This window comes from Abramis brama, assembly GCF_963993115.1.
Source record: "Abramis brama genome assembly, chromosome: 2".
Lineage (NCBI taxonomy): Eukaryota > Metazoa > Chordata > Actinopteri > Cypriniformes > Leuciscidae > Abramis > Abramis brama.
Genome location: NC_139964.1, coordinates 16,156,790 through 16,167,133, shown reverse-complemented (window position 1 = coordinate 16,167,133; position 10,344 = coordinate 16,156,790).

Below are 10,344 nucleotides of genomic sequence, written 5' to 3'. Positions count from 1 at the left end.
TACTGTCCCATAGGAGCAATGGAAAACATCCCTTTGAAATGTACATGTTAGCGATATAAAAAAAAAAATACAAAGAATTTACTCCAACTTAAATTTTATTAATTACAATAAATTCTCTGTCAATACTGGGCAAACAAAACGATACAAAAATATCTTTGATACCGTGTTATTCTTTTCAATAAAGCTTCTGTCAAGATACAAAGTGTGTCCTTTTCTCTTTCAAATAACATTCACATCTGAATCAACAATCAATAAAATCAAACAAAGAAAAGTTTTCAAACAAATAGAATAACCTCATAAGCCGACAAATAATACTTTAAATACCCCTTAGTTTATAAAATAAAATACAATACAGGTACCTTTGTTGTAGATTTGGAGGACCTGTGCCTGGAAGCAACAACAACGCAGTCCTGAAGTGTCAACTAGTCTTTCCCCTGTGAACAACATATTACTATTTTTAACAACACTGTTAAAAATTTATTGTAATTTTACAGGAAATTCCTGGCAACTAATTGCAGTAAATTTACAGCAAGTAATATACAGGATTTTTACTGTTTACTTTTACAATAAAGTACTGTATTTATACAGCAGTTGTACTGTGCTATAGTAGCATTATTACAGTAAAATGCTGTAATTTATTACAATTTACTGTATATTTACTGCAACTCAGTTGCCAGGAATTTCCTGTAATTTCACAGGACAGAATTACAATTTAATATTGCAATTCAATATACTGTATATATCCTGTTATTTGTGAATATTTATATATATTTAAAAAAATGCAGTAATTTTCCGTATTAGCAAATAAAAAAAAACACAACAATGGTATCTTTTCTGTTTTTATTAACAAACTGTGCATCAGCACATATTACAAAACTATCCAATTTGTTTTTTCAAACACAAACAAAAATAAAGTTTCACTGAAGCTCACTTCTAGATGTCCAGACAGCCTATCATCAGGGGGAACATGGTGATATGGAACAAAGGTGTCCAGCCAGACTTGAACTGGGAAAGTTGTTCATGGTACTAGCCCATCAACTCAAAGTCCAGGAGTTTTCTAAGCAAGGTGCAAACAGGTGCGTTAAGCCCGTGCCTCTTCTCTGCTTTGCTGCCCGTCTGTGAGTTGATTCCACAAAAAGCTCTGAAACAGAGAGAGAGGGAAAATTTTTTAAAGTTTTCATATCTTTTAAATTATGACAAATACTGTGTAAAAAACCCAGTAACCTATTCCTACTTGCTCATAAAAGAAAATAACTCTGATGTTTTTAATGTTCACAACTTTTAGAATTACATTGGCTTTTACATTGTTTTTCTTAAATATATAATGTCATTGTATGCATGCATGTATGTACTGTATATTGTATGTCGCTTTGTACAAAAGCATCCGCTAAATCCCTTAACCATACTTTAAAAAAAAAATTATTTAATGAATTAATGGAACATGGAATGTTAAACTGCTGTCCGTCAGACTCTTCTGTTTACACATTAATGTCCTGCAGGGGAATACCAACTCTACACTGTAAAAAAGAATACATTGATTTTATTGATATCTAATTAATAAAAATGAGGCAACAGATTACAAGCAATATTATTAATTAAATTTAACAAATTAGAATTGAGTAATAATTAATCAAATTAATTCCTTTAAAGGTAACCATTTAAAATGAGTAAAATGTACAAAATATCTTTTATTGCCAACATTGAAGACACCTGGTGTTAACAAGCAGAATCACTGAAGGAGAAAACCATAATTAAAGTCACCATTGTGGAGATCAGTGTGTGTTTTAGTTGGGCTCTTGACCTTAAATTATTAACTTTAAGTTTTGTTTGGCTGCTGTACATGAGTTATAACAGCCAGATGAACAAAGAGAAAATGTGATGTAATGGCGTTGGTTGTGTTTTAACATAATCATTATTTCACAATCATTTGACCTGAATCACTGAACTCATAGAGTCCAATTTATGAGTTAGGTGAACTATATTAATTATAGCAGCACTGGCCTTGTACGGCATAATATTTTTTAACTTTTACAATGTAAGGCAAATCATTTCTAAAAAGTTTCTCTTACATAAAAAGGAGACACACAGACATCAATAATCAGCCTGTGAATCTCAACAATGGTGACATTTATAAAGCATGTTGCAGTGCATTCTGGGTTCCACCAATCAAAACTCATTCATGGCTCCCATCATGCATTGCTGCATGAATAAATAATAAGCTTATGTTCAGAGGTGATCTGTTCATCACCATTGCTGAGATTCATATGCAAAATCTTGATGTGTGTTTGTGCCTAAAAAAAAACTAAAAAAACCATATATTTATTTATTTTTTATTGTTGATTTGATCATTTGGATTTCATTGAAAAGGCTAAAAATATTATACTGCTGTAATTAATAAAGTTAACTTAACTCATAAATTGGACTCTATATGAGGTTCAGTGATTCAGGTCTAATGATTGTGAAATAATGATTATGTTAAATCACAACCAACACCATCAGATCACCTTTTCTATTTGTTCATCTGGCTGTTATAACTCATGTACAGCAGCCAAACAAAACTTAAAGTAAATGATTTAAGGGTCAAGAGCCCAACTAAAACTAGGGATGTCCCGATACCACTTTTTCACTTCCGATACCGATACCGATGCCGCAGCTTTGGCTATTTGCCGATACCGATATCAATCCGATATTTTTATTTTATTCTTGAACTAATACTAATAATAATAAAATATAATGGAAGCACTTTGCTCAATTAGCCACATAAAAACATCTCACTCAAATGGAGAACAAATACTTCTCCAGTATATAGTCCACAACAACAGTTGATAATGAAAGACTGCCAGCCTTTATTCAAGACCTTGAGATATGTTTGGTAACCTGAGTGAATTTAAAATTAATTTGCTATATTTCAGATCAATATATTTGTTTCCTTAAAATTTTAAGTAACTTTAACTTTATTCTCATCTGAATTATAAATAATTTATTTCTGTATAAAATAATACTAGCCTACTTTTTAAAAAACACATTTGATTTTCTTTTTTATTCAATGTAGAATGTGTAACTTAAAAATAAACAGATTAGTGCTCTGTTTTAGGACAAGAAATGAAAACCAATGCAATGATGAATGTCCAAAAGATGAGATCATTTTTGCTTTTAAACAGCGTGTGTGTGTGTGTGTGTGTGTGTGTGTGTGTGTGTGTGTGTGTGTGTGTGTGTGTGTGATTTTGGTTGGGTGACAGTTACAGTATGACAAGAGTTTACAGTTTGACAAAAGCACAATGTTGTGTTTTACACAAATATAAGTAGGCTAAACACTTTTTGCAGTTTTAATGATGTCCTGTATGAAAATGACGGAGTATGTTTTTATGTTTCGTTTCCACTGTTCGATCGCGCCCGTGCCTCTCTCTCTCTGACACACACACACACACACACACACACACACTCCAGCATTGCAATCTTGACATCGCAGCCTGTTCATTTTGCTGCGTTCACACCAAACGCGAATAGAGCGTCAAATTTGCGTCTATCGCGTCTAGTTCGATGCTTAAACAGTTTGAATCCATTCGCGCGTCCAAAGCGAATAGGACGCGCCGCGTGCGTATAATGATAAAGTGAGCGTTTGAAGCGATATAGACGCGCGTTCAGAGCTAAGGCGGGCTACAGATTAGGTGTCCCTAAAGAACCCGCATATGCGCGTAATCCGCGTATCTAACAGTAACGTTAGTTCCGTATTACATTAATTAATGTGCACGTGAGATTTATTTATTTTAAAATCCATGCACCGAACGTACGTTCAGTACGAATACGTACCGTTCCACCCCTAATGGGTATCGGATCATAGGTATCGGATACATTTTTTTCTCCCCTCCGATATCCGATCTAGCATTTTGGGACAGTATCGGCACGATACCGATGCCGTGGATCGGATCGGGACATCCCTAACTAAAACACACACTGATCTCCACAATGGTGACTTTAATTATGGTTTTCTCCTTCAGTGATTCTGCTTGTTAACACCAGGTGTCTTCAATGTTGGCAATAAAAGATATTTTGTACATTTTACTCATTTTAAATGGTTAACTTTTAAGGAATTCATTTGATTAATTATTACTCAATTCTAATTTGTTAAATTTAATTAATAATATTGCTTGTAATCTGTTGCCTCATTTTTATTAATTAGATATTGTAGCGTTTATACGCCCACGTATAAATATTATTATTATTCATAACGGAATATGATCAATAATTAATATTTTAATTATTTTTAATTATTTTCAGAATTTACTGTAGCAGAATCAATAGTATGATCATTTTATCAGTTCATCCAATGAACAGAAAGCATAAACAAGTATTAACTCTAGGAAATATAATATCTTCCTGGCCAAGAAAGAATTAATCCCCAGCTAACAATAAATTACGAAGTAAATTAAGGGTAACAGCATAGGTAACTTAAATCGAAGTTCAAGACAATAAATCTGATAAGCACACACGAGTAATCTCTTTTAAATACAAACAATACTTTATTGATTATATAGGCTACTAACACATAAAGCTAATATCTAACACAAACACACGCATACACATTCATACGAGTTGCAGAAAGAAAGAGAGAGAGAGAGAGAGAGTTTTAAGAGATGAGATGATTAAATCCCAAGTTTCTATGCACTAATAAGACACAACCTGAATGAACCATCAAACATTAATTTAACCCTTCTATCGTTTTAAGACAGGCTATTAAATGTATCAATGCACCAGTTAAGATTTTAGCCTGGAGGTACTTGCGTCTTTGCTTTTCCTTTTGGGAATTCCTTTTGTTGCGTAACAGGGGGTTTCCCGGTCCGTTCATTGGCTGGTCTCCTCGTGCCTGATGTCTGCGGCGGCCAGTCACGTGGTGTGCTGGAGCTGCTGAATGAAAAGTCTTTGAAGTTGAAAGCGTGCGTTGCAGCCGTGAATCGTTGACCGAAACTTTGCCGCAAAACTTTACTTAAAACCGAGACTTTCAATCGGAAAAGAAATGATGACTCAGAAAAGAAAGGAAATTGAGAGGAGTAGATGATGGCTTGAATGAAGCTGTTTAACCCATGTTCTTCAGATCTTGATTTGGGTTATTTCTGCTCTGTCTGTTACATGTTTGCTAGTCTGGTTTAGATCTTCATCTTTTTCTGCCCATCTTTGTTCTGCCTTTGTTGAGAGAGTTATTCTTCTAAAACTTTGTTTGGGTCTTAAGACTTTAAACTCAAAGTTTGTCCAACCTCCAGGATGAGTTCTGGCCAATTAGACACTGGCTAAATTTAGGAGGTGGCGTTCTTTTCAGTTCTGATCGTAAATCATGCTTATCTGTGCTCTCCTTACTAACAGAGAGAACAGAGGCCACAGTTTAGACATTGCCAGTATTATAAGAATACGAAACATTTTGCACAGATTTCAATCAAGCCATCTTCTGAATCATGAGCATACGATCATATTGATATGAAACACAACACACTTTCATTCAAACATCTAACAGTTATAACAATTACATGAATTATATGGGATCTAAGCATATTAGACACACATTTATTGTAGACACAAAATCGAATCATTGTAGTTGCATGATGTTTGATTTATAAGTCCGTTGAAAATTGTTCTTGAATGATTTTATGTATAGTTAGGTAAAATCTCAGTTCTCTGGTTTGAAAAGAAGAGAATTGGTTTGTTCGTTCAGAGGTCCTTAAGGAGGAGGGGGTCTGGAATGTTGTGGGCTCGAGTTGTGTCATCTCTGAACCAATCATTCTTTTCCAAGCTATCTCACATTGACAAGTTCTTCCTTTAGCTGGGCTCATAAAAGTTCTTAGTTGGGGGTTTTCGTTGGTTAGCGTAGACTAGCTGGAGCCTGATTTTATGGCCCTGGATTGGTGATTTGAATCTGGAATGTGAGGACTCTTGTGTCAGACCTTGGTCTCTGTCTTTCTCTTAACCAATCAGTAATTTGGCAACAAAGCTAGCATTGACTAGTTATGTGTTAGTGCTGGGGGCTCTTGTAATTAGTCAGACCGGTGATGATCATGAGATGTTCTGAACAAATCTTCTCTTTTGTTCGGCAGGAAGTAGAGAGTTTGAAAAAATTTTCTGGAAGATTAGTTGGTGGTTGGTTTCTACCCATTGTCGCTACAACCTGCTGTTAGCATCCCATTGACTCCCATTCATTTTGGCGTCACTTTGACAGTGAATAACTTTACATCTGAGGTGTTTAAAGACTCCATTTGTCCATTATTTATTTCTAAAGAAACACGAAAATGTATAAAAGGCTCCATTACCTTGTATCTTAGGTTATGGCTCCGTAGAAGCAGTTTTTGTAAAAATAGGCTAACGATTGCGTCATACCAACGAGACTCTCTGTCGCACAGTAGAGAGATTAACATATGGACAGGAGGAGAAGCTCACGCGCAATCGGGGGGACGTGGAGGCAAAATGGCAAAGTAATTAATCAGAATACCTAGCAAAAGTTTCTCCTGCTCCTAGCTCATGGACACCTCCTACTCACACTCTCCGTCTCTGCAAGTTTCGGAAGGGAATGATTCAGATTTCGCTTGGCACAGCTACTAGAAGACAGACGGGTTGCTCACGTCACATCTACGTCGTCAAGCTCAGTTTGAGTCTGCGCAGTACGCTCGACCATCAGGAAGTTAGTGCTTCTAATTGACTTCACTTGCCTCCGTTGAATCCAATGGGGTCGCTGTGTCCAGTTTATACACTGTCTATGGTTTCACAATGTAAATGTGCAGCCCAGTTACTATTGCAGGGTTCTCAAGTCTCACGCATTGGCCGTGAGACACACGCAATTCAACCAGTTCACATGCTCACACGCCACACCGTGTATTTCTCACGCTGTAAAGGCAATGCCAAGTTGTCCTGCAAGCTTTATACAGTATAACGTTGAGGCGCAGGCACACAAAGTGAAGTTTCCTGCAGCCAGCACGTATCTCGGTCAGATTGCGTTAGTTACTAGGCAACATAGATGCGCGAACACACGGAAGTTGACGGAACATTCTCGGCCACCTTACGTTCGTTACTAGGTAACCAACAACATCGCGCAAACACACGTCGTGATGGAGAAGGTAAGTTGGAAGAAAGCTCGTCTAACATTTTTAGGCTAGAACATTTAATATATATAGCCCATCGTACACATTATTACTGATGCAGTCAAAAACTCTACAACGACTTTGCAACCAGGCCAGAAGCTTTGTGTGGCAACAGGGAACCGTAATTTGGGGGGCACTAGGGTCTAGCTATTTAGAATAGAATAACTGCAACTTTAAGAAAACCGACTACGCCACTCTGACATCACAGAGAATGATTGATACCCTTTATCTTTAGGCACACAAGTTCGTTGCACTAGTAAGGAACAGAGACATGCAAATCATACAAAAGAATTCTTTATTAATGAAAGCACACAGGAGTAAACCGGGCATACCAGGCAAGACTCCTCACAGCATCTGACCACCACCAGCACGCTGAGGAAACAAGGGAGGATTCCTGACTGAAGCCCCCGGCATCTAGCAGAAGGGGTTTACAGTTGCTCTCACACACACAAAATCAAGAAAAGGATCACAATTAGAATGAATCACGACTGGATCAAGTCAATATAAACAGCAAAAAAACAATAATAACAAAAATAATAATACTAACAATACTAATAATAATAATAATAATAATAATAACAACAATAAGAATAAACCAAAAACACACTTAACTGGAAACTATAATTCACACTAACACAATCTCAAAGCAAAGAAACAAAAGAAAAACAAAGCAAATTACTAGCAGCGTCATTCAACACACATAACAAACCACACTTACAAATCAGACTAAATTAAACAGACAAGAACCACAAAACCGTAGGTTGTAGGACAACGGCGATTCCTCGCATTAAATACTGACAAAAAGGCAGAGAGGAAAAATCTCGGACACCCGCCGATAGAACCAGGTCAGTCACTTGGAACAAACCACTCTAGATCGCTCGTTGATTCATTTTGATCCTGCAGCGCTGCATTAACTGGTTTGCGTATGCCCGACGATAGAATCAATCAAACACTCTGAACCGTATCCCTTTTAGATCGCTTGGTCTCGTTTTGATCCTGCAGCGTCGCACAAGTTTGTTTACATATGCCTGAAATACAGAAAATAAATAATTTCAGGAGCACGCAAAAGCTGGCGTACAGCCGCAGTCAAATCACCCGCACGTTGGAGGCAAATGGGAACCCCCGGGTCAATCGGAGGTGACGTATGTCTCGACAGGAATGGAAATACGCTCTTTATAGCCTAATCGGAAATGACGCGTCACCCCGACTAAAAGGAAATTTGTAGGCGGCAAGCTCTAATTAAATAATTACTATTCATAAACCTGGGAGGAGAGCATCTGGTCACATTTGGCTCAGTTTGGCTAGCTTACGTTATCTGAAACTAAGGGAAATGTTAGTGGGTATGGGAAGGAATGAAGATGTATTTCTTCATTTTATTTTAAATTATATATTATACTGTATTAATAGTCTTTCTAGTTACATTAAGGCTACATGTATTAAAGCAGAGTGCTCTGGGTAATATTTTATATCCTGTCAAAACATACATTAATCATTGCCATTGCATTTGTATTGCATTTGTATTTCGATTTCGACTAGACACATTCAAAATGCAAAAAGATTTGTTTTTCCAAACTGTTTGGAGCAATTTGTCATATTTTTGTAATTTTTGTATATTTGTAATTTTGAAATATAACATTAAAGAGTATATTGGATGTGATGAATTGCTCTGTCATTTATCAAATTTACCAATTGTTATAATTTCAATTTGTGCTGGTTAATTATGAACAACTAGTGCAAAATGCCCGTGCAAAATGTGTGTTTTTAGTAATTGTTGGTTTGGTGTGTTTGAGTGCTCATTGTTACAATTACACAGCAAAAGTTCAGTGATATTGTTATTTGTGCATGGTAGAAAGCACAAAGTGAACTCACAAAGTGAATAGGCTACTACAAATGATGGCCGTGAAAGAGAATGTGAACGCATTGAAAAGGATATGTTTAGTTGGTGAATAGCACAGGCTACTATTACACAGTAGCGATAACGTTAAGCGCACCAGAATGAAATATAATATTCAGAAGTAAACAGCATAGCTGACTTTCAGATTCAGTTAACATCCACAAATGAATAAACGCGTTGATTCAGGGAGCAGTGCAAAGTGCCCGTGCAAAATCAGTTTTTGTGAGCTGATCGCTGAACAAAAAAGTTCAGGAGATATTTCTTAGCGATGGCTGATTTCAACAGTTTCAATATGATAAAAAATAACATTTATATTGATTCAATGGATTAATTGCATTTTGGAAAAAAAAGTGTCATGAATTTATTGCATTTTTGGGGAAAAATAATCTGTTTTTATAATAAATCTTTAAAAATCAAAATCTGGATTTGAATTTTTTATGTTATTATAACCTAAAGATGCTATGTGAAAGTTTGAAACAGAAAATAGTAGTTTTCTGTTTCCAGAATAGTAGTTTTCTGTTTCCAGTAGGAACCAGATGACCGTACACGCTCAGTCAATGGATGATCTGACAGGATTAATGTTAACGCTACCTCCGGTTGAGTGGCCTGACTTCTACACCTACCCGATAGAGAAACCGAAGGTAAAGAGAAACTGAGGGCATATATTTAGATGCCAATAACTATGTGCTGAATGGTTATGTAAAGACTTGTGTGGTACGATCCGCAGTTCTGCCTAGCCAGCGCCAAGAAGACGACAATGTAAAGAGTGACACTACGGTGCAATTTTAATGATATGAATATTTTCTAGAAATAAAAATTCCAGATACAGCATACTCATTTTTCATCGATTCTTGCACCCAACAACACAACAAGATAACATTTAATAATAAAAATAATAATTTAAAGGGATAGTTCACTTTGAAATTCATTTTTGATATGTTTTAGCTTACCTCAAGGGCATCCAAGATGTAGGTGTCTTTGTTTCCGCAGTAGTTTCAATTTTGATATTTTTAGGTCAAACCGTTCTTGTCTGTCAGTCATATAATGCAGGTCTATGGTCACTGGCTCAAAACACAAGCACAGAGTCCAAATTAAAACAATTCCCCATCGTCCAAATGAAACAATTCCCCATCGTAAGTACACATTGATGGCCTAAGACACGAAACGAGCGGTTTGTGTGAGAAAACGAACTGTATTTATATCGTTGTTATCTCTTGAAAACAGCACACGTCCAAATGATCTGCGCGGGCGGGTATAGATATAAACATAGATGTCGCCTTGGCTACTGCAGTTCATTGGAACGAAACCGCGACATCTATGTATATATCT